At 40.6% G+C, this 24651-nt stretch overlaps 1 protein-coding gene and 1 pseudogene across 1 annotated transcript in view; one reads left to right on the top strand and one right to left on the bottom strand.

Annotated features, from left to right (window-relative positions):
* The window catches only part of Tbc1d32 (TBC1 domain family member 32), a 194725-nt gene that overhangs the window by 72374 nt on the left and 97700 nt on the right, over positions 1-24651 (bottom strand). The gene's annotated exons all lie outside the window — the stretch shown is intronic.
* LOC114625320 lies at positions 11330-22608 on the top strand (annotated as a pseudogene).

The raw sequence follows: 24651 nt of genomic DNA, 5'->3' as shown, positions 1-24651 counted from the left end.
AATTTCATATCTTGGCACAACTTCATGTTTTGCCTATTCAAGGTGTACATAAATAAAGTAAGATTCTTGCCAAAAATAGCTGTTGAATGGCATTGCCTAGAACCTGGCCACAATGATTCACAACATATAAAACCAAAGTAAAGTCTACCAGGTTAGTTCAGAAAAAGGTTCCGCTCAGCTTAGGAAGTCAAGAGATGAACATCACTTGTTGTTTAGATTCAATACAGATGGAGACACAGAAGACTAGACGTCTAGTTAAAGACTGAACCGCTCAGATCCGAACCACAAAGAAAGGAAAAAGGGTAAATAACAGACAGCTTTAAATATAAAGCAAGCTCAAGGTCAGCCAGCGACAATTATTAAAAATAGTGCATAAAGGAGTTAAGGTCGGGGACAACGAGAAGCCTCTTCTCATAGGGATCTGAGGTGAGTCCTCAGAGCCGATGTAAAAACCAAAACAAACAAAGGACAGCTCAGTGTGGTGGTGCCTGCCATAGGGTGGGGCCTAGAGAGAGAATGAGAATAGAATCCCTGTAAAAACCTTGAGAGTGGATCATTAGGAGAGAAAGCTGAGAGAGAGATACATGGGGGCAGAAAGAGAGCTGCCACTGCCATGTACGACATGACAGGAGAACTGGAGAGTGAAACCCCACCCCCAAATTTTCTGACTTTTGAAACTTCTCAGGAGATGGTGAGAAGTTCTTCATCATGTGATTTGCTCTGGCACAGCCTTTATGCCAGGAAGCTGGGTACAAGGGTAAGATCATAGACTTATCTTATGTGTGCAAGGGTTGGGGACAATGGGCTTGTGTTCCCATCTCATCTGTATGCCCAAGTCTTCAAAGCAGTGGCTTGTCAGTTGCAGAGGAGTGAAGCTGAGAGGCAGGAATAACTGAGTAAATACATGGGAATTCCTAGTGGACTAGACATGTGGTATCAAAAGAGGAATCAAGGATGACAGATGATGCATGCATGCACACACACTAGAAGAAAATGATTCGTTAACCTGTTTCTTCTTTTAGGCTACTGAATTGACAATAAAAATGACCATCAAGTTCGCCCTCAATTAACATATGAAAGGGGAGGGGCCCTTAGTAGCTAGGTGGGCAGTGAGATGATTCATGTGAACTGGAGCAACTCTATTTATGAAAAAAATCAGGACTCAACCAAATCCTCACTTGGCGATGAAGACTTAAGTCCAATGTATGACGTAAGATTTTTAAAATCATGCAACCGCCAGTAGTAGCTCAAAGTTAAGCAAATTTAACTACATAATAAATCAAAAGGACTTTATACTGCAACCAAATGTAATTCGTTATGGGGAGAAAAAGCCAACTATAACATTAAAGTCTGCCTTGATGCAATTCATGACAGAAACATAAAATCCAGAGAAACCACGTTGTTTGAGAAAATTCCCATTGAGGTTACAAAAGAGCAAACAGTCCACTGTCCTCCATTTCCAGGAAAGGGAAACATCTTATTCTCAGGAGTCTGAGAACTTACAAACAAGAACATTTTGCTTTGAAACACAGATGAAGTAATAGTGATGGCGCAAGAAAGGCTCTAGGGCAAGTTGTAGTAAGCCAGGCAAGAATAGTCTGCCTTCTGTTAAGTCTAGCTAACAATGGACAGGAAATTCTTGGGAAAGGCAGATGGCTATGAAAGGTTCTCCACCATTCCCATTTAACACTGAAAAGAAGGAAAAATGTATTCACAAGACAGAAAATAAAGTTAAATGCAAATAAACTCAAGTCAGCCCATAGTTAGTCCTGTCCTTCCAACTCCTTGAAAAGGATCTCATAGCTGACCTCCAAAAAGACAAAGGAAAGACCAGGACTGATGCACCCCAATTGTGCCTAATTTTATCTGTCAACTTGACTAAATACCTAGACAGGGAAACAAGATAGCTATGATGATCCAATGCCAAAATCTTAAAATCAATAGAAGACAAGAATCTTGGTATTATTTTTATAACTTGCTTATTCAATTTTTGAGCATAAATTTTGTAGTTGATAAGTTCATGTCTAAAAATAATGTAAAATATCCATCTGTACATCCTCAAGATTTGTATATACACATAGTTTCCATTTTACAGTAGCGTGTGGCTTTTTAGTTTGCTACCTTCCAGGACAGATAGTCAAATTGCCATCACCAGATGTTGCAAGGGCTTATAGTAACTAGGCAAATGAAACACACAGATTATCAACACAAACAATAGGCACTTAATGTTATAATTTGATCATAAGGGTGCATTCACAGTCTGGATGTTCCTAGTGCATCACTCATCATTTCTAAAATGAGTTTGCTTCACTGATAAGTTACAGAAACTGCAAAGTCTTGCGAAGTTTGGAGGGTAGAGCCATGAATGAATACATCTAACACTGGGATACAAAAGGGGCTGCTACCAGGGAGTGATCACTGTGGGATTTCAAGCAAAGTAATCTGAAAAGAACCCTAAGATGATGACAACTCAGCAAAGAACAAAAGGAGGACAAGTCACAGAGACATGAGCAAGAGTGTCCAAGTCAAGAGAGCAAAGGGCTTGAACAAAGAGCCTATGTGGGGAGCATTCCTAGCACAGTAGAGCAACAGTAAAGGAAACAAAGTAGGCAAAGTGGCAAGAAACAGAAAGGAGATAAGACATGGCCAGAGGAATGTGAGGGACCTAAACATCAAGATAACATCAGCAACTGTGATAGTTCTAGACCTTTCTACAGTCACACATTGTGAAATTATCAAAAAAATTAAAAATAAAAATATAACCAGTAGATAGGATTCTGAGTGCTCCTAACACACATAAATGATACATAATCCAAGCGGGATGCCACAGTTTTTCTGATCTGATATTATACATTGTATAGTGTATTGAAAAACATACATATCACCTAATACATGTATGTGTTAAAACATAGAATACATAACATGAATAAGTACATATATATTAGCAACATGAAGGCTCTGCAGTAAAAATTAAAAGAATAATGTCAGAATCTGCAATCATGAGGTAGGGATAATTCTGGCTGCTATTACAGAAGAGTCTGAAATTAGGCAGGGGTAGATGGAGGCAATCAGTTAAGAATATACTATCATACCTTAGATGAGACAGTGGTGTAAGGCAGGACATTCTAAGGATTACCATAATGAAAGAGAGTCTTTAGGAAAACATACACTAGTCTCACTAACCCCATGATGCTCATATCTTTGTGAACCCCTTCTGCTGAGTGCAGACGGCAGCTGTGATTGCCCTGGAACCAGCTGAGTAGGTTAAAGAGGGGGCTAGGTGTTTGAGTGGTATGATGAGATGCAGTGTTACATGGCTTAGGACCTGTGCCAGCCTGTACATGCTACCTGCCAACTGGGCATGCAGTAGTTGGTTTGCTTGTTAGATCAATTGTCGGGTATCACAGTACCAGTGTTGGAGCAACATTTACAGAGTGACTTCACTGTAATCATTTACCTCATTTTATCTCAGCACATAGGTATGATATCGAACCATACATTATGACTAGTATCCAAAATTGGAGATATTTACTGTGGATACTGGAATATAAACCCCGCGGATATGAGAGAAGGAAAAACAGTAGAAAACTCTCTATGGTCAACACATAAGAACTAAAAGTATGATCCTGCAATTCAGTTGATAATGAGAAAGCAACTAGAACTTGTGGAAGGAAATTTATATACACATAAACACATATATGAGTACATATGAGAGGGAAGCCAGGGGGATGATACTTTAAATACTCAATACACTTAGTTATACTAGCAATGATCAATTAAACATTGCCATGAAAAAAGAAGGCTTGTTGGTAATAGAAAAGCATATAATATCTTTTAAAATATCAAAAGCGTAAGATCTGTATGAAGACAGCTATTAGTATATGACTGAAGAATGTTAAGTATTACAATAAGGAAGCACAGATCCTACTTACATGATAACTGTAGCAAAAATGTGTATTCAACACATTACTATCAAAACCATTTTCACTGTAATAGTAGTGCACTAAAATAATTTTAAAGAATTAATCAAATAATTTATGTATTTTCATAATCCAATATAAAATTCCCCTTATCAAGTGCTTCCTACTTTCCAAGTTTGGGAGAGGTGTACCACACTTCACATCGTAGCTACCTCACAAATATAATCACTGTAAACACTTCACCCAACAGGACCCAAGAGCAAAGAGGTTAAGGGTCTAGCCTCATGTCATGTATGCAGTCAGCCACTTGTGGATGCAGCCACATAGTGTGATAACTATGCAACACAAAACACAGTGAGATGAAAACAAGTCCCCAGCTATAAATCTTCTAGGAGGAAAACCATAAATGTTAATGTTGAATTAAACAATACTTAATGCACTTAATTAAATAGAGATAGTATGTTTATAGATTAGAAAACTTGGTATTATAAAGATGCCAATTCATTCAATATTGATTAGAGAATGAATACAATGGAAATTATATTCCCAGTAGTGGGGTCAGTGTGACATGATTTTAAATCTTACATGGCAAGAGATCAGAAAGGAGGCAGGTTTTTGTTGTTGTTGTTGTTGTTGTTGCTGATTTTTTTTAAAAACAAAGGACTTTCCCTACCACTACTTATAACCTAGTACAGAGCTATAAAGCAACTCAAACTACTTGATATTTATACAAGGAAAGACAAAAAAGTAATGAACAAAATACAAAATTTAAAAAGGCCTTTGTCTGTTAACAAAAAACCTAACAGGGAACTCCTTTAATATACATCCATAGCCAAACCATGCATTGTCATATAATCAAATATTATGTGATAATTAAACTAAACTATCCATACATGTAATACTAATTTAAATAACATGTTATATAGAAAAATCCAGATACAACAGGATATATAGTCTATGCTATCATTAGCATAAAGCCCAAGGAACAACAATTAAAATGTTGTTTAATAATGCACATCTAGATAATAAAATATTAATAAAAATTAAATACTATTAAAAATAAAAATAATAGTTACTATTAGTGGGAAAAAGACGTAGCTGTGAAAACAATGTTAAATAATATTAACGAATTCTTACTTGACTAGAAGTATATGGGCAACCGTTCTATAACAGTTTATTAAACTGCATGTTTAAATTTTCTTTAATATTTCTTAAAAATAAGTGTTAAGCTACAGTGGATAATGGGGAAGAGTATGTCATTATATCATAAAAAGTATGTGTACATGACACATGAGCAGATGCAGAATACTAATAGGAAAGAACATTTTAATGATAATTGAAGAATACAGATTTTTGCCAGACTTGAGATCAGCTAATACCATTTGCTACTTAATTATGCATTCTTCTAATAAACAAATCTTAATGGCTCACTAATTACACCAGCATATTTGTATAAAACAGCAAATAAACTAAATACAGAAGGAAATACCACTTGAGTAAAAGAATATTATTTTTGCTAATATGATATTAAATCTAAGTTAACAAAGTAAATTAAAGTATACATATTATTTTAGTATTTTCTCTGCATAAAAAAAAAACAAAAAATTACTAGAAAATTTGTTTCAAATCTTACTCATGAGATTTATAAGCAACAAAATGTCAGGTTTGATTTTTGTTCAACTCTAATCAAGGGGAAAAATGATTGTTTTACATTTGATACAACAAGGTTGTATTCAGAAATATTCCTTCAAGGCAAACTTGATCTATACAGTCAGTTCTAGGCCAGCCAATGCTACAAAATGAGACTCCATAAAATCAACATCAAAAATATTCCAATAGCACTAGAGAGATGGCTCAGAGGTTAAGAGCACTGGCTGCTCTTCCAGGTCCTGAGTTCAATTCCCAGCATCCACATGGTGGCTTACAACCATCTGTAATGGGATATGATGTCCTCTTCTGGTATGCAGGTGTACATGCAGATAGAGTACTCATGTACATAATATTCCCCCAAAATATAACAATTGTCTATTTTAAATCCATATAAACTCTTTTTACAAGACTGAATCAGCATAGGCAATGTAACCGTACTGATGTTGTAACAGGGTGAAGGTTTCTTCATCTTGTCTCAGCTGAAGCCATCTTTGGTTTCTACATCTACTCTGAAAAGCCCTGTGGGAAAGCACCCAACTCTGTTCTAGAACTTTGTTCCGGGTTGAAATGTCCCAGCTAACTGCATGTTCTTGGCTCTTGTTAAACTTCTTGCTTGCTTCCCCCTGCAATTGCCAGCCAGGAGTTTCTCTGTGTTCTTTCTCTTTAAAAGAAACTCCCTGTAATAGCATTCAGGGCTGCTCTGTGAGAAATGTTTCTCTCCAGGCAGATGCCAGCTTAATACAAACTCTCAATTAGAACTTTGGTTGTCCCCAGCGGTTTGTGTTTTTACCCCATACCAATGACTTGGTCAATGTGAGTACCAGAAGGTATGTGCTTCCAGCTGGTGTGGACAGAAATGCCGCTGCCGTTCTTTGCAAACTTAGTATAAAACCAAGTGTGGTATCATTACCATCTATGCAGCCATGAGGAAGGACTATTCTAATGTTAACACAGTAGTAACTGAGTGAGGAGGAAGTAGCTGCCTCTAAATGTTGTAATAACTACAGGGGAAGAGTTTCTTAAAATTATTAATGTGCCAGGGTGGGTTGGTACCTGGGGAGTGGTGACTTTGACCTTCTCAGAGGAGAAGGGGATAGGGGGATGGAGGGATAGAAGGATGGAGGGACGGAGTGGGGGGCTGTGTGAGGGGGTGGACTAGAAGGAGGTGGGGCTGCAATCCAGATGTAAAGTGAATAAATACATTAATTAATGGAAAGACATTGAAAGGTTAACCATCTCAGGAGAACTTCACTAACTCTAAAATGTTTCACAAGTAGCTAGATCTTCTTGTGTTGACCACTACGAAAGTAGTGTGCTAAGTAATTCTGGCCTCTTTGAGCTCTGGGAGCAGCAGGTACTGTTTGTATATTGCTCTGAACTACCTATCAACTCCGCCAGTTGTGTGCAACCCGGGTCAGAAATAAAACCTGAGGCCGGGCAGTGGTGGCGCACGCCTTTAATCCCAGCACTTGGGAGGCAAAGACAGGCAGATTTCTGGGTTCGAGGCCAGCCTGATCTACAGAGTGAGTTCCAGGACAGCCAGGGCTACACAGAGAAACCCTGTCTCGAAAAACCAAAAAAAAAAAAAAAGTTTGAATCAGTAGCCAGATATATTAAAAAAGAAAGAAAGAAAGAAAGAAAACCTGGATCTCAGTCAGTCTGCACATCCAGCAAGTCCACCGTTTGGGCTTTTAAGCAGGTAACCTCAACAACAGTCCACATTTCAGTGACAGGCTAAGGACTACAAGAGTGTGTGACAAAATAAACTGCAGGAACTGCACACAAACGCCTAGAATTTTGGAGTAAATCCAATTGCTTTTGTTAGACAAAAATTTTTGTTGTTCTTATTTTGACAAAAATAACTACAGGCTTTCACAGGGCCATAGTGCCCATCATCCCATTTGGGCAGGCTCATGGGGAGCTGAGGAAAAGGTGACCCCATCATAAGTGGATTATTTTGTCTCCTTTGTAGAAGTAAACAGCCCTTTACTGAACACTCGTATAAGGCAACGTCATTCTCTCAATTGCTTTGCTCAGTATTTGAAATTTTTCATTATAGGGGTCTCTAGCTTCCTTGGTTAGGCTTATTTCTAGGTTTTCTTATTTCTTTTCCCCCTTTCTGAATTCTTCCTAACACTTTTATTTCTGGTACATGAGAAAGGTAGGGTTAAATACAAAGTAGAAGACTACTTCACCAAATGTAAATTTATCACTTCTTAGTTTTCTGCAGTCTTACAGATCTCTTAAGTATAGGATTATTTTATCTATAAGGCTACCCATATTCATAAAGAATCAAAAATGAACCTCCCTAACATTGTCAAAAACAATCTCCAGGTCCATGTACCACCATAAAAATCCCAATGACATTCTTCATAGGAAAAGGAAAAAAAAAAAGAAATCCTAAATTTCTACTAAAGAATGTGTGTGAGGAGAGAGAGAGAGAGAGAGAGAGAGAGAGAGAGGGAGGGAGGGAGAGGGAGGCTGAAATTCAAAAAAAAGTCACAAACAAAAACAAAACAAAACAAAATACCCTTGAATACTGGAATCTGGAAATTTCTGGTTGTATCATGTGATGCTTCCCTGAAGCAGACTCTTGTGATGTTTTGCTGAAGCAGACACATGAGAAGACACGTGATATCTGTAGAGAGTATAAGCAGAACCCAGCATACAGTGACTTGCACTGCTTGCTGTGCAACTCTTTATAGGTTTCCCTTCTTCGCTGATACTCACTTTGTAGAGAGAGGCATGGCAGAGAACTTCTCCTGGTATTCTGGCTGGTTCTGGTTGCTCCTGCTGACTAGTGCTGATCCAACAGAGGCTGGCTATTTCTGCTGGACCCTGCTGCCACTGCTTTTTCGTGTTTGGTAACACTTTTTGAACTGGACTCTTGGTAACCTGACACTACCAAACTAGACTGCGGGGATGTTGATAGCAGAGATTGGAATCCCCACAAAGAACTACTTGTAAGCAGCTCTACATCCCCTTGTCCTATTTAGCTTCTGTTCTCCCCTACCTTTGGATGGTGGGCTAGAAGAGGACAGGGGCTCAAAGCATTTGAGTTTTTAAAAATCTAAGGCTACAGAAAGCAATATCCAAAACTGACAAATAAAACTGCATAAAATTTAATAGTTTTTACCTAGAAAAGGAAACAACCAAGTATCCTTGATAACCCACACAGCTGTACAAAATCTTTGGTAGCTATACTTCTGCCAGAGACATTATGTATAAGAACTCAAAAAATAAAAAAAAAGCCACCATAAAAGAACACAAACAACCCAGTAAATTAATGGGCTTTCAATGATAAGTTTTCAAGAAGCCAATAATAAAGAAAGGACAGGACTGTATCTGTGCTGTTTGAGTGCTTGCCTCAGTTTGACCTCCAGCAGCACATCAAACAGGCATGGAAGCATAATCCAGAGCTTGACAGGGTGGAAGCACAAGGATCAGTTCAAGGACACCCTCAACTACAGAAAGAGTGATAGTCAATCTAGACAACATGAGGCTCCTTTAAAAAATAATCATGAAAAAATATTCAATAACCTTAGCCATCAGGGAAATGCAAATCAAAAGTGCATTAATATTCTATTAATCTTATTGCTGTTATTCAGAAATTATGTAAGAGTAAAGGATGTTGAAGGTGTAGGGGAAAGAAGGGAACTCATTCTTTGCTGGTAGGAATACAAATTATCCTGACAGCATAGGAATCGGTGTGGATGCTCCTCACAAAACTGCAAAGACACCATCACAGAATCCAGATGTATCACTCCAGGGAACATATTCAAATTCAGCAAGCAACAGCAATACCTGCCCATCCCTGCCAATCCGTCTTGACTGAAATAGTCACAATATTCCAGCATAGGCTATGTAAACAAATGCACAGGAAAGAAATGTGGTATGGATACATAATGTGGAATTTAATCAACCATTATAACAAAAACTTTATATCATTTGAATGAAGATGGCTGCAACTAGAGATCATGTTAAGCAAAATGAGCTAGACCCCGAAAGCAGTGTAGCAAATGTTTTCTTACAGGTGGATCCTAGATTCTATTTAGATTCTCCTTCTCCCTCCCACCCCCCAGTCCTGTGTGCGCGCGCGTGCGAGAGTGAGAGAAAGAGAGAGAGAGGGAGAGAGGGAGACAGAGAGAGAGAGAGAGAGAGAGAGAGAATGACACAATCTGAGGAAAGGAAGAAGACTAGAAGTGGGAAGAGGAAGAAATATGATATGGGGGCGAATACAGCAAAGCACATGGTACACTTAAAACATGTTCATAAAACTCATCAATAAATACAATGAACACATCAAAAAAATTTGGGGCTATTCTTAGAGAACCCTCTATTTACTTTTCCATTGATCTTCTCTTTTGATTTTTCATTTACTTTGACACTACCACATGGGCATATGATATAAGCCAATTACTAGCTCCCCAATATTCCTTCTTGTCTCTCTCTCTTCTCTATCGTCCCTCCCATATCCCTACCAGTCCATTTCCTGGATTCCTGACTTTTATGTTTTGTCCTGTGACCCATTTAGTGTAATCAGATCCTCCTGTGTGCCCACAGTGGATAATAATAATTATTATTATTATCCACTGAATCCTAGTAGAGTGAGAAGTGCTATGTTCAACCCATCTTCTTAAATACATCTAATGATTGTGTCCTGAGCCCCAGGCCATCCTTTCTACTCATCAACCAAGTCCCATAACGCTATAAAAATCAATACGGAAAGGCTTATCTTTCCAGACAAAGGGAATAAGTACATAGTATACTTTAAAATTCCCCTCTTTGAAATATACACAGTCAAAAAGCACAGGGACTGCAGGTGCAGCACATAGTACCATCTATAAGCCAGACTTAGTAATCTTTTTTCTTCTGTAGCCAGAGAAAATTTCACATAAACTAGAGATTACTCTGCACATATAATTTATATGTTCATAAAATGTACTGTGTTCTTAGAGTCAGTTTAACCTTATTTTACAAAAGTGCCACTTTCTTTGATAGCTGAGTGTAATATGCCTGAATAAGTGAAGATCCGATTACATTTCTGACAGATTCTCTCTTGAACCAGCAGTCTTCAAGAAGCGAGGGAGCAGACAGCAAAGAGGACAAATAAGAAGTACTCTGTAAATTCGGAATTACCAGCCTTTAAACAGGATAAAGCAACTTAAAAATAGATCACCATGAAGGATTTAAATGAAACAGATTTGCACTCAGTAGATGCAAGATACTTGTGGCTGGGAGCAGTTATGGTATTTTAGCTCTGGGAAGAGTTTGTAGCTCAAAAGCTCTTGGGATGTAGAACTATCAGCCGAGAGCAGCCCTGCAAGTCTGCAGGTCAGAAACCGCAGATCACCTTGAAGCCTGGAGCTATGGGATAGGTCCTGGGGTGAGGCCTCAGGTTTTAAAGACTGGAAGCAGGGGCTACAAAGCTGTCCTTCTGCAGCTGTGCTGGCTAGCATTATGTCAACTCAGTACCAACTATAGACATTTTGGAGGAGGAAACCCCTAACTGTGAAAATGTCTTCAGCGGATTAGCCAAAGGACAAGCCGGCCTCCCGTGCGTTTCCTTGATTGATGTGGGAAGGCCCTAGTCACTGGGGGCAGTGCCACCCGTGGGGCTGCAGCCATTTCCTCCAAGTTGAAACATCTTCTCCTGTAGGAAGGGGGCGCTAGAGAGTTAGGAAGTAAACCAGACAAATCCGGTGAAAACTGAAACTAGCAAGATTCTCAAGGTCCCCACCCCCTCCCTTCCGGGGCTTCAAAAGCAGTCAACAATTGGGGTTGAGAAAGAACAGCGGGTTGCTAGGATTCCTACAGAGAACAGTCAGGATGCTGCTTTCCTGAATTCTCACTGTGCTGAGGAGGTAAGCTTTTCAGAGATGCGGCGCCTTTGAGTTTGCCTCCTCCACTGACCTGCACCAGATTCTGAATTTCCCAAGTTAGACTTTGGTGGACTCCGATCTGTTGTCAGTACCCACTCTGGGCTGAGTAGGGACATGCTACGGTTCTCTAGAAAAGTCTCATGAGACAAAGGGTCTGGAGAGGTATTCGAGAGACATATGTTAGATAGCACTGAGCCAGTACGCAATAAGGTAATTGTTGGCTGTAGGGACAGTTATCTAAGCCATGAAGAGTAACCTAGGGTCTAGAGAACCCCTTTAGCAAGTCCTGAGAACGCTCATCTAGCACCCAAATCTAACACAAGATTAATGCAGCACAATGGAGGCTCAAAACGCACAAAAATACAGCCTTAGACACAGAACTGAAGATTAGATATAGAACCCTATAAGCAGCTGGGACTGAATAGGAAACAAAAAGTAGATGTAATGTAAGGAAGTTAAAAATACCAGTTCAAACTTCACAGTTTGTAGAGGAAAGAACTGCAAGAGGTGGGGCTGGAGAAATGGCTCGGTGGTTAAGAGCACTGGCTGCTCTTCCTGAGTTCAGTTCCCTGCAACCACTGCTCACAACCATCTGTAATAGAACTTCATTCCCTCTTCTGGTGTGCATGAAATACATAAACAAACTAATCTTAACCAATGGTGAGAATAATAATAATAAATTGTACTAGGCATGCTTGTCTCTGTAAAGTATGAATTTCTATACTAATCATCATTGGTTTTCCATCTCTACTTCCTTTCTCATCTAAGGTACTGATTTTGCGATTTAGACTATGTGTTTGCATATATGAAGATGAGATTATAAATGAACTCGGAAAAAAACTGGAATTCACCATTTGTGGGGAAGCAGGTAAGGACTTTTTGATAACCTACTTACTGTTAGGTGAGACACTGTTACTTTTATTTGGGGATTTTAGTGCTCTCAGGCTTAAAGAACTAAAACTAAAGTACTTCGCGATTTCTGACAAGAACTACTGTAAATATTAGACACTATTATTAAGGATATTACATCTTTGTGACGATACTCGATATAAATTATTGCCAGATCCCTTTTGAAAAAAACTAAGCGGAGAAGTGATTTTAGGAATTCTAGAAAAAAATAAATTTAGGAAGGAAAAGAAATCACTCTATAGTTTTGAGGGGCCTTATCTCAGCATTTCTCAAAGTGAACTCAGCAAACTGGAAGTTCATAGCTGCCAGGCCGAGGTAGCGGCCTCAGGGACTCTGAAGGCAAACTAACCAGGACTGAACTGGCAGATGTCTCAGACTTCACTGCAGCTTCTTGTTGTAACTCATTTTGAGAGGTCTCGCTAATCTTTAGTACTCCTATACTCTTGTAAATCCAAAGAGTTATTTCTGAATGCCCTTCCATACTAAAGTGCTGATGCATTTCTCTTCAGGACCTTTCTTATCTAGAAAGTGGCTCCATCAAAGCAAGGAGGGGAGCCAGAAAATAGGACGGCACCTTGACTATAAACTCAACAGGCTCTAAAAGCACATAGGAGACAACCTTCTGGGCATGTCTATAAAAGATTTTCGAGACTGGCTTGAGTGGGAAAACCTACCTTAAATGTGGGCAGTACTGTCCCTTAGATTGGGGTCCCACACTACCTAAAAAAGAAAACAGGAACTGAGCAGCAATCTCCATCACTTTGTTTCCTGAGTGCTGAAGTGATGTAAGCAGCTACTTCAGTCCTGCTGCCATGACTTCTCCACCACGGTTGGCTGGCTTCAAACTGGGCCAAGATAAACTCTTTGATTCTATTAGGTGTTTCTTATGTCATTCAATGAGAAAAGTCATGAATACAGTGTGTGTGTGTGTGTGTGTGTGTGTGGTGTGTGTGTGTGTGTGTGTGTGTGTGTGTGTGTGTTTTACTGGGATGATGGGATGGGGAACCTCAGCAATGCATGGGTTAAGTGTTATAGTCTCTGGAATCAGGGAGACCGGATTCAAATGCCAGCTTTACAATTTACTAATATCTGAAGTAAATACCTGACTTTGTCAGAGCCCTTCTTGTGTTAGCTATTTTTTTAAAGGAGCCTGAAAATAACTACCTTAGGGGATTGTTCGAAAATGACATAATTTAAGTTAGAACCAGTGCTCAGGCCTAGGACTTAATAGCACTGAGTAAGCTTGATATGGTATCAGGGAGGGATGGTTTGTGTTTGGGGATATTCTCAAGAAAACTTAGTTAGACGATACATACAAAATAAGGCACCTATAAAAATCATACAGGTATTTAAGAAAAATCAAGTTATAGGAAGAATAATACAACCATAGTATACTATTACTGAATCCATCAATGAATGATATTTATATAGACATAATGATGTAAGGCTTCAAGGATGATCTCATCAAGAACATAGTAAAAACTGAAGTGAGGAAGGGAGAAGAAATGTAAATTCTAATCAACCATATACCTAAAGATGAGAGACAAGAAGTCTGAATTTGAAACATCAAGACAGCGTTATACATACATTCAGTTACTTAAAGACCTAAATATAAATTCCATAGAAAGTAATTCAGTGACTGGACAGCAGGAGCCTCTCCAGGTGGGATGTGAGAATCGGGAGAGAAGGGTGAAGAATTACTCTTCACCTTCAAAGCTTTCCCACATTAGTTGACTTTTTAAACTACTTAAATTATTACTCAATGAAAATACATGAAAAACACTGTTTGGCAGGTGTCATCTAGCCCAGTGGTTCTCCACCTTCCCAAGGCTGTGACCCTTTAATACTGTTGTGTTGTGGTAACCCCAAACATAAAATTATTTTTGTTGCTACCTTGAAACTGTAATTTTGCTTCTGTTATGAATTGTAATGTAAATATTTTTAGACTTCAAGGTTTGCCAAAGGGGCCATAACCCACAGGTGGAAAACTGCTGATATAGACAATGAAATAACATTTCTCTGTGTTCTGTCAGCCAGAACAGGCTCTGCAGGGAGGATAATGTCAGTTTATACACAGAAGGTCTTTGCTTTTGCTCAGATCAAACAAATAAACAAATTTATGCTCTAAGCTCTAGATTATATTTTAAATAGCTCTTTGCTCCTTCCTGAATATTTTCTCTAATGTAATGCTGAATATGTTGATTTTTGTTTGAGATGGTTTGCAGGTGAGCAGAGAGAAATACACAGGCATACAGCTATTAGTCACCCCAAACAAGCTTGTCTTGTTTACACTACAAACCTGAAATAAAATTCTTCCTTGGTGAAAGACTGACAATTTTGGAAACTGGACTGTCTTAGTTAGGGTTTTACAGCTGTGAACAGACACCATGACCAAGGCAACTCTTATATGGACAACGTTTAATTGGGGCTGGCTTACAGGCCAGAGGTTCAGTCCATTCACATCAAGGCAGAGTCCAGGCAGGCATGGCACAGGAGGAACTGAGATGAGAGTTCTACATCTTCATCTGAAGGCTGATAGCAGAACACTGGCTTCCAGGCAGCTAGAATGAGAGTCTTAAAGCCCACACCCACAGTGACACACCTACTCCAACAAGGCCACATCTAGTTCAACAGGGCCACACCCTCTAATAGTGCCACTCCCTGGGCCAAGCATATACAAACCATCACATGGACCTACCAAAGTGAAGGTGCTCTCAGGAACAACTCAGAATACACTGACAGAAATTTAGGGCAAAGAACCAGACCCAGGATCAGTCCAGATTCCTACGACTTTCTGGATTAGCTTCTTAAACATTAAGACTTCCAGTGAGGCTGTAATTGAGTCCTGCTAGCAAATAATGTTCACATACATTCTAATATAAATATAAATATAAATATAAATATATATATATATATATATATATATATGAATGCATTACTTATATTGAACTGATGGCATTTTGTGATTCATTTATATACGTATAATAAAATCACAGATAAGAGGTTTTTATGTAGGCAATCAAAACATGTTTCATTTGACAACTCCAGTAATTTAGATAATTTAGAAGCATCTGATTTTCTATTATAACTCTACATACAGCGAAAGAACATACCCAGTGCTTATCAGCAGATGCTAATATTTCTGTGTGTGTGTTCTGATAGTCCCAGTTAGCATAGACTACCTATGATCAAAATAATAGCCCAAGAAGCAATTGTCTCAGTGTGGTTGGCATATGAGGCACATCAGCTCACGCTGACCATGTTTTAAGTCCCTGTGATGCCAACTCCAGAAGCCTGTTGTGAACTAACTAGGCCAGAGATATATTTTTACTCACAACTATTAAGGAAGAGTGTCTGCCTCATATGCAAATGAAACCTACTGGACTAGCATAGGAAAAGGAGAAATTTAAGACTAGTAGACATTACTTTGGTTCTCTTTCTCCAGATATAGTATAGTCAATATTACACATCCACCCATGTTCCCTTTACTTCACCTTGTATTGTCTTACAATTTGGGATATTAAACATCCCCGGAAAGGACTCCTGTGTGCTACAGACTTGGCCTCCAGTGCAGCGTGTAGAGGTGGGCTTTTTGGAAGTGGCTGGACATAAGGGCACTGGCCTACTCACTGGATTTCCTTTCATGGATTCTTCCTTGAGTGAATAACTAGGAGACAGTGGGAATTGGAAGGGGGAGCCTAATCTGAGGAGGCAGGTCTCCGCAGAGGTGCCTGTGATGGTTCATGTCACCAGCACCTCCTCTTCTGTGGCCTTCCTAAGTGCTACTAGGTGAGTAGCTTTACCTCACCCTGCCCTCTCTCCAAAAAAGGACTATAGAAGATCAAAGCTGCTGGCCATGGACTGAAACCTATGAAATCACAAGTCAAAACACTTCCCTCCTGAAAGCAGTTTCTGTCAGTTATTTTGTCAAAGAAACAAAAGATTGACACACCCACTTAGCCTCTTTCCCTGGCTTCCTCCCTAGGCTCTGCCTCCATTCTGTCCTCTCCTACCCTTGTTTCACACCCCTCTCCTTCTCTTCTGCCCTTGTTCCATTCTTCTTCTCATATTCCTTTCCTGTCGTATCTCTCCTACCACCTCTCCCCTTTTCTCATTCACTATTAGAAATAAAAATTACTTCAATGTGAAATATTTAAGGTCTTTGAATAAAGTCTGTGATATTATAGAGCCTAATGCATGTTTTAATTTAATGGATCCTTTACAGTGGTTCTCAATCTTCCTAATGCTGCGACCTTTAATTAATTTCTTTATGTAGTTTAACCATAAACTTATATTCATTGCTATTTCAAAACTATGATATTGCTACTGTTACCAATTGTAATGTAAGTGTCAGATATTTCTGACCGTCTTAAGCTACTTTGTGATAGGTCACAACCCACAGGTTGGGAATTACTACTGCCTTAGAATCCTTTGCACAACCCAAGCCAAATCTACCTTTCCTTATTAGAAATACTGGATGCTTCTTTTAAAACATTGCATGGCACTAGTGTGAGGAGAAAGGCACCATCTAGGGTACAGGAGCGACAGGGTGGGTAGGCCATGGATACTGTCTCCTCACTTGAAGACACTTCACTCTTAATTTATCCCCTTCTCATTGTCACCAGCCCCCCCACCTCTCTCTCTCTCTCTCTCTGCCACTCTCTCCTGCTGTTAATTCAGTGCATTAAATAAAAATGAAGTACACTTCATTTTTAATAGTCATTTAAATCTATTTGTGCACCATCATAAATTCTACAAAGTATGCCTTTACAAACTCTACTCATATAGAATGTATGTTTCACATAAATACACTTTTGTATATTTCCTGGATTCACATATGTGGTTCATTTCTTTGATATAAAAGTTTTCCTCTCAGAGCAATGGAGAAAACTTCCTACCTGCCTCATAGTCAAAAACCAAAACTGGGGACACAATTTATAAAAAATAGTAGGCATGCACACCAAGTCTGCACATGAATAAGAAGCTTCAAGTTTTCAATATTTACACATGTGTAGAAGAAAGAAAGGGGACTGAGTCAGTTTGTGTGATGGTTTATATATGCTTGGCATAGGGAGTGGCACTATTAGGGGGTTTGGCCTTGTTGGAGTAGTGTTGTTTGGCCTTGTGTCACTGTGGGTGTGTGCTTAAGACCCTCATCCTAGCTGCCTAGAAGTCAGTATTCTGATAGCAGCCTTCAGATGAAGATGTAGAACTCTCAGCTCTGCTGCACCATGCCTGCCTGGACTCTGCCATGATGATAATGGACTGAACCTCTGACCTGTAAGCCAGCCACAATTAAATGTTGTCCTTTATAAAACTTGCATTGGTCTTGGTGACTGTTCACAGCAGTAAGACCCTAATTAAGACAGAAGTTGGTACCAGGGTCTAAGGTATTGCTGTGATCGGCCTGACTATGCTTTTGTTTGGCAGAACGTGGATTTTAAGACTTTGGATTTAGAAAGCTAGGGGAATGCTTTAAATGGGCATAATGGGCTATATCCTAGGAGGGACATGGAAGACTTTGTTGCTGTAATTTGAACTATGCAAACCTGTCCCAAGAGATTTCAGATAAGAAGAACTTCAGTAGGTGGCATAGAGACTGTTTTTGTGGTATTTTGGTGTAGAATACGGCTGCTTTTCGCCCATATCTAAAGAGTCTACCTGAGGCTAAAGAGATGTATGATAATTGCATTGATAAAGGAAGTCTCAAGAAAGCCCAGTAGAGACTTTGTTCTCTGGTTAAGTCTCATGACGAGCATTTTGAACAAGCTTAGCAGGCTTAGAAAGGGAAAATATAAAATATACAGTTCGAGTATTAAATAGGGCACTAGGAAGTGAAATGGAGCCAAGTCCTGTGTTCTCAGAGATAGCAGATTAAGGAAGTGGGAATTTAGGGCAAGAACTAAATTTAGGCCCTGGAATGGTGGTACACACCTTTAATCCCAGGAGATAAAGCCAAGCAGATATCTGAGTTCAAGACCAGCCTGGGACAGAGCAAGTTCTAGGTGAAGCAAAGCTTAAGTCTAGGCCTGGTAGTACACACCTTTATTCCCAGGAGACAGGTCATTCATTCTACAGAGCAAGATCCAGGACAGCCAATCTTCGGCAGTGAAGGAGTTAGAAAACAGAAAGCTAGTGATAATGTAATAGAACAGGGTGGGGGTTGGGGGACATATTCCAGCCCCAGCAAGCAGCAGAACTTGGCAGCTTCAGTCATGTGGCTCTGGCTTTAGAGTCAAGAATGGAAGGGACTACTGGGACAATTGATGCTGGTTAGCTGGAGCGAAGAAATGAGTGGTGATTAAGAAGAGACCAGCATCACTAACGTGAAATCTTCTGGGAAGTGTTTTCTGAGAGCACAAAGAAGCTGTGTTCCAGAGATACCCAAGGTAGTACCTTGTGCTGGAATTGTATAAGAGTCACCCAGGTGGTACTGGTTTTGAAGGCATGAAGGGGTCATGAAGAGCAGCTGAGGCTTAGCACGGTGAGAGACCATGGAAGGCCATTGGTGAAGGTGCAGCCTCAGTTGCAGCTGACGGCCCAGGACTGAAGGGGTCATGAAAAGGAGTTGAGGCTTGGCACCATGAAGAGAGCCTATGAGAGGCTATTGGTGCAGCCTAGGTGCAGTGAAAGACCCCAGTGGATTGAGATGCCCAGGGAATGGCACTATTAGGAGGTTTGGCCTTGTTGGAGTAGGTGTGTGTCACTATTGGTGTGGGCTTAAGACCTACCCTAACTGCTTGGAAGTCAGTATTCTGTTAGCAGCATTCAGATGAAGATGTAGAACTCTCAGTTATGCTGCACCATGCCTGCCTGGACACTGCCATCCTCCCACCTTGATGATAATGGACTGAACGTCTGATCTGTAAGCCAGCCACAGTTAGATGTTTGCCGCCAGGACTCTGCATGAGCACTGAAGAGTGAGTGGAAACTTTGGCTAGTCTTTTCACCTAGCCCTACTCTGATCTGATTTGCAGAAGGGTTTTGAAACTTTCTGGAGCATCAGTTTAATTTATGCTTTTACAAATAAATAGCTTTGCAAAATATGCTTTGCAAAATATATATAAAAACAAAGAACAGACTAGGAACACACTGAATTTACATATTTTGTTGTTATATGTACGTATTGGTGAATTGATATGTTTTGCAAATCTGAATGTTTAATAGAATGTTGTAGAATTTGTTTAATAGAATTTTTGTGTTCAAAGCAATGCTTTAAGCCTGGGTACCAAGACACAGGGTTAGCACAGAATGATCATTGGCAGGTGAACTGAAACACATCTGCAATGCCCAGCACCTAGCAGTGGTGGCTAGTCTTGGCTACATAGCAAGACTGCTGTATCAGAAAACAAACAAACAAACAAAACCCCAGAACTACTAATGGAAGCCAATGACCATTGTGCAAAGAAATGACAGAGTACTAGAATTAGCTCTACAAAACTTTTCCAACTGGGGGTGGGGGGTATAGATGCACCCTGAGCTTGAAGAGGAAGAAAAAAATCAGCAAAGTAGAAAATAATAATAAATCCCCAAATAAAAAGAATACAAAAGACACACACACTCACACAGAATATCTAATAGAGCACAGCACTTGGTGGAGACTTAAATATTTTCTGACTCAGTAAACAACTGAATGGAAGAAATAGATTTCATCAAATTGGCATAATGGATACAGCCATAAACCGAGACACGCAAAGAGGGTATACAGAAATGTATAATTTGAAAATGTGCCAATTCCTTTAACATTGCCAACACCAATTATAAGAATCTGTTTTTTAAAAAAATTATAGTTGTCCACAGATTTATGTTTTAATTAAACTGAACATGAATCCCAACTTTATAAACACTGGAGATTCTACATGTACAATAAAACATTAGTTGCTGATTAAGCAATTAGCAGCAACGATCATTTAAATTAATATAAAGAACAGAAATTACTAGGTATGTATTTGGGTATTTGTGATTGTGCGCATGTACATACATTTTAAAAATGAGGAATTTGTAGTGAAGGTTATATTCTAGTTCATGATGTTAAATCTCTGTAAGGTAATTTTAACTGTCTTATTATTAAATTAATCAGATTTAACTAGTAAACTGGTTTACTGAGGATAAATAACTAGGTGAACAGTCAACAGTGTTTATTACGTTAAAATGACCAATTCCTAGTCTGAATTTATTTCTAAAATTGGTATTATTCTTTTTCTCCTAAAGTCATATAGAGGCTGATCTTTAAGAAAACGAACTGAATTTCAATTCCTCTCAGGAAGTGCTGCGCTTCCAGCTTGACCGCTGCCGCGAGCGCGAGTGCTGTGCAGCGCTGAGAACGTCATATTGTTCCTGGGGAAGAGAAAACTGGCAGAAAGTTCCAGACTCTGATCCATTTGAATGGCTGAGATGGGAGGTGACAGCCTGAAACCTCTGGCTCTGTGAAGTCCCATGAAGGCTCAGGTTACAGTGTGAACCAGCCAGAAAAGCAGCAGCCCGCCGGAGGAGCCCAGGCCGGAGAGGCGAGCGCGGCGGGTTGCCAGTGACCACCATGGCCACACTCGGCTGCGCTCCTAAGGATGACGGTGAGGGCAAGGATGAGGGAGGGAGTGATCGAGGCGATGGCGACCCAAAGCCTAAAGGCAAGAAAGAAGTGGAGCCGCACACGAGACGGGAAGCGGACGAGCGGGCCGTGCGCATCCCTATCCCGGAAGTGCTCCAGCAGCGGCTGGCGGACGACTGTTACTACATCAACCGCAGGCGGCGGTTGGTGAGGCTGCCTTGCCAGACCAACGTGGGCGCCATCCTTGAGTGCTACGTGCGCCACTTCTCGGCGAGCGCGCTGGCCTCGGGGGACCGCCGGCCGCAGCCCCAGCGCGCGGCGCCCGAGAGGAGCGTGGGCCTGTGCCGGGAGATGGCGGACGGGCTGCGCATCACCTTCGACCACGCGCTCCCCTTGGTGCTGCTCTACCCTCAGGAACAGGCCCAGTACGAAATGGTCACCTCCTCCACCTTTTTCTTCCCCACTGAGGAGCGAGCCAGCGACGCCGGCAGGAGCCAGGAGGCGCCCTGGCCCGGGCCGTCTACCCCCCAGCCCTCGGAGAGCCAGGCCGTGGCGGGGCCAGCCGCCCCCAAGAGGCGCAGGGCGGAAGCCGAAACTACGCGGGCTCCCAGGCGATCCACCCGCCACAGCACCCACTGCCACTGGCAGGCTGAAGACCGGGCCTCGCCCCAGGCCAAGCGCAGTGTGCCCAAGCTGTTCCCCCACTTGCAAAAGACACCTGTGCACAGCGCAGCGCCTTCCCCTATCGCTCTCACTCCGGGGACGGAAGGGAGTGCCATGTTTGCTGGCTTTGAAGGGACAACTGAGGAAATAAATGAGATCCTCTCCTGGAAGCTTGTGCCAGACAACTACCCCCCGGGACACCAGCCACCTCCCCCCTCCTACATTTATGGCGCACAACATTTACTGCGACTGTTTGTAAAACTTCCAGAGATTCTTGGAAAGATGTCCTTCTCTGAGAAGAATCTGAAGGCACTACTGAAGCACTTGGATCTCTTTCTGAGGTTCTTAGCAGAATACCAGGCTGACTTCTTCCTGGAGTCAGCTTATGTCTCTGCCTGTGAGGCGCACTATAGCAGCAAGAACCCAAGGACAATCTGTTAAAGTTTTAATGTCTCTGTAAACATAGCTGTTCCACCTAGCTTTGTGTTCTGTGTTCTAGGTTAGCCCATCTTGGGGGAGTGGGGGCTCCAAGAGGGGGCAGGCTTGGGTATTTGAGTTGCTCACATACTGCAGTTTCTTGTTGTTGTTAACAATTACTTCCTGTGTTTTGTTTTGTTGTCTTGCCTGTAGGGAGGTAAAGTTGCTTAATTAAGTTATAAAAACCATGCCATTGCACAGGCTGTGCGTGACAGCAGGAAGCAGGCGCTCCTATGTTCAGAAGGAACATTCATGAAATGATACATAGGCTCTGCTGTTCTGATAGACATCGTAAGAGGTTGTTAACAAGAATTACATTGTTTAGTTTTCTTAGCATCAAGCAAAATGTTTTTGAAGACTTCTAATGTGATGAGATTAGAGGACTCTGTTCAACATATATGAGTTCGTATTTGGACACGTGGCAATCTCAAATTACTTCCAGAGAAAACAACATTGTCAGCAAAAGAGAATTTGCAGCTATAGAATTTTTAAAAGTTCCCTTTCTGTAAAACATTATCTTTGGTTGTCTAAATAAAGCATTTTTTGTCTGACAAAACTATTCATGAAGTTTGTCTATTCTTATACAAAGTTTACTATTGATGCATAAATGTAAAAATAAAAAGAAAACCAGTATTTCATAAGCTGTTGCACAAAGTAGATTCCCTAGTTTTCTTTTGAAGAAAACTGACAGTTTGATAAGAGATACTATACAGCCTCAATGAGAGTAAAGGAAACTGCATTTAGGAGGATTACATTAACGCTTTAAACTATACTAAGTTTAAAATGTATACTTAAGAATTACTATATAAGATGTGACTTCTAAAAGGCAATTTGTCAGACTAGAATTTGCTTTGCAATCTGATACAATGAAAACAATACTGGATGAGGCTGTTACTTTATTTTTACAGTAAAATAAGCAGTTTTTCTGTTGAAATAAAACAGCCTAAGAATAGTATTTCTCTAAATGTTTCAGATGGCTAGAAAAACTAAGCTGCTAATAAACCTTGGAACAGATGAGAGTGTTCAGGCAATTATTTTAATTAACCAATTTTGCAAATAAATGTCTTAAAAAAAATGCTGAGGTAAGAAAAGTTCAGAACAACCTTAAAGGCAAAGGTCACATTGGGAAGGGGCTGGGAATCTGCTGTCTGTCACTGAGCAAGCTTTGCGCTTCAGCAAGCTTTGCCTTTCTGTTTTGTGCATGGAGGGAAAAATGAAGACTGCTAAAGGCCTAGAGGCAGTAAGGAGCACTGTGCTTCAGGGAGATAAGGCCTTCCTCAGAGTATTAGTCAAAGGTGAACAAATAAGAAATAATGGACACCGGAAAGGAGGGCATAGATCAAGAAATCTCTCCAAAGGTGTCTAGCTCTGGTTTTCAAAAATGGGAAAAGGGAAAGGAGGCTTACTATCACTGTTTCTTTCCTGCATTAATTTCCTCTATGATAATTTATGAACGGTCCAGAGACAGTACGGTGGAGTGAATAATAACCTCCCAGCCACTGATCACCCTCTTCTAGCACAGAACATAGCTCTTAAGTGTTCAGTCACCTGGAGCAGAGTAAACGAAAGAAGGGTGATTTTTTAAAATTATTTTATGTGTATGAGTGCTTGGTCTGTGTACCATGTGTATGCCCATGCGTCAGCCCGTGGAAACCAAAAGAAGGCACTAAGTTTCCAGGAACTGGAGTTCTAGGTGGTTGTGATCTACCATGTCAGTGGTGGAAATTGAACCCAGGTCTTCTGGAAGAACAGCCAGTGCTCTTAACCTATTAGCTAATCTCTCCAGCCTCCAAAGTGTAAACTTTGAAATTATACATATTCCCTCTGGAGACTGAGGTACATGGATTGCCATGAGTTTGGGGCCAGCCTGGTGTACACAGAAAGACCAGTGGATTTCTGAGTTCTAGGCCAGCCTGGTCTACAGAGTGAGTTCCAGGACAGCCAGAGCTACACAGAGAAATCCTGTCTCAAAAAACAAAACAACAACAACAACAAAATGAACAAGAATTGTATTTATATATAAAAGGCACTATACTAAGAAACCCCGATCACTTTGGTCAGCTTCAGCTCTCTCCTGTAGAGGGAAGGATGGCCTCTGATGAAGGCAGGCTTAGAATTAAGCAAATCCGAGAACCTCTGGCACAGGTGGGAGGCTCCCAGCAGGTGCTATGACTTGGGTATAGTTGGAGTCCTTTAGTAGATGCTTGATAAGTGATACAACAGCTAACAGGTAGGGCCTAGAACACAGTGATGAGGCTGATGGGATGTCACCTACAAAACTGAGTTCCCCATGGGCCCATTTAGGTTCTCCAAAGGCCCTGGTGAGTTTTATTACAAGACCCTAATTGTAATAAAGAGAACAAGTCTGGGTCTACATCCCTCCAGCTTCCTGTCTTCCCACCTGAGCTCTGCCTCCTGGACACAGTGAGGGCCCTTTCTGTTTCTCCTCTGTATCACAGCACAGCTACAGGCTGTGGCTTGGACACCAACAGCATAGTGTTCAGACCTCGTAGCCATAAGAAAGAACCACAGAGCAAATAAAATGCTTCATAATTAGCCTCAGAGATTTCGTTATAACAACGTAAGCCAGACAAAGACAGAC

Source organism: Grammomys surdaster, unplaced genomic scaffold, assembly GCF_004785775.1.
Source record: "Grammomys surdaster isolate TR1022 unplaced genomic scaffold, NIH_TR_1.0 215, whole genome shotgun sequence".
NCBI classification, from domain to species: domain Eukaryota; kingdom Metazoa; phylum Chordata; class Mammalia; order Rodentia; family Muridae; genus Grammomys; species Grammomys surdaster.
Note: the sequence above shows the minus strand (reverse complement) of the source record. Positions and strands in the feature narration are given on the sequence as shown.